The sequence below is a fragment of the Mus pahari genome, chromosome 10 (genome assembly GCF_900095145.1).
Source record: "Mus pahari chromosome 10, PAHARI_EIJ_v1.1, whole genome shotgun sequence".
NCBI lineage: Eukaryota > Metazoa > Chordata > Mammalia > Rodentia > Muridae > Mus > Mus pahari.
In genome coordinates this window covers 32,706,573-32,707,990 of record NC_034599.1, presented here as the reverse complement: position 1 = coordinate 32,707,990, position 1,418 = coordinate 32,706,573, and the positions used below count along the sequence as shown (strand labels likewise).

The 1,418-nt window shown below is 37.3% G+C and overlaps 1 pseudogene across 1 annotated transcript; it reads right to left on the bottom strand.

Annotated features, from left to right (window-relative positions):
* Positions 1-233: 233 nt before the first annotated feature.
* Positions 234-1,178, bottom strand: LOC110328048 (annotated as a pseudogene). The gene has a single exon (XR_003844653.1). The product of XR_003844653.1 is annotated as an olfactory receptor 147-like (transcript).
* Between the last annotated feature and the right edge of the window lie 240 nt (positions 1,179-1,418).

Sequence of the window (1,418 nt, the reverse complement as noted above, 5' to 3'; positions counted from 1 at the left end):
TAATTAACTTAATATTACAGAATGTTAAAAAGTTTTGATTCCATAAAATAACATATTTATTTGGACTTTGAGTTTAATTATTGCTGCCATTAAAATTTTTGAAGACAGTGTGTCAAAACCATGTCCTCATGCTAATAGCAAATGTTCTGCCAATGAATTATTTCTCCAGTCTTCTCCCTGATTGTAAACATCACATATCGTATGATTTTACTCTTAGCAAATAGATATTCTTCTTAGGCGAACATACCTTTTTTCAAAGTTTTTCGCATTGCAATGTGGACATCCTTATTTCTTAAACTATAGATAAAAGGATTTAACATTGGGCCTACAATGGTATAAAAGATGGTAGATATTTTGTCATCATCCACAGATGCACTAGAAGGCTTAAGATACATGAATGCTAAAGATCCAAAGAAAATAGAAACAGCTATTACATGAGAGCCACAGGTACTGAAGGCTTTTGACCTACCCTCTGCAGAATGGATGCTGAGGATGTTGGAAAGGATAAAGGTATAAGAAATAAAGATAGTTAGAATGGGCACTGTTACATTAAAACCCACAATAATGAAAACCACCAGCTCATTGATGGAAGTGCTTGTGCAAGAGAGCTTCAGAAGGGGGGGTATATCACACATGTAGTGATTGATTATATTGCCATCACAGAAGGTGAGTCTCAGCATGCAAATGATGTGTGCCACAGCACCCACAGACCCCATCACAACCACACCCATCATCATGAAGTGGCAGATCTGATAAGACATGGTGACCTGATAAAGCAGGGGCTTACAGATGGCAGCATATCTGTCATAGGCCATTGCTGTCAAAATGTAGCATTCATCAATAACAAAGAAGGCAAAGAAAAAGAGCTGAGTCATGCACTCAGCATGAGAGATGATGTTCTGTGTCACAAAACTCACTAACATTTTTGGGGTTATGACAGAGGAGTAGCAGAAATCAACAAAGGAAAGGTTGAAGAGAAAGTAGTACATGGGTGTGTGCAGGTGAGGATTCAAAGCAATCAAAACAATCAATCCCAGGTTCCCCACGATGGAGATCACATAGATGCCCAAAAAGAGGAAAAAGAGAGGCAGCTGGAGCTCCGGTTGCTGTGTCAAGCCCAACAGGATAAATTCTTTCACCAAAGAGTCATTTCCAAAACCCATTCTTCCTTAGGTCATATCTGTAAGAACAGTAAAACTAATAGCATTAAAAAGAAATCCCAGCCTTCTTCATCATTCCACATTAACATGAGATTAAGAACCAGAATAGAAGAATAAAATCAATATTATATTTTTATGCCTTTGCTGTTCATATCTTATGGGAATTGCAGTTCAGAAACAACCATAAATATGTTGAAACCATTTCTTAAGGAATAATATTCACAGAAGCAATGGCCATATTTTGCCTCTGGACTATCT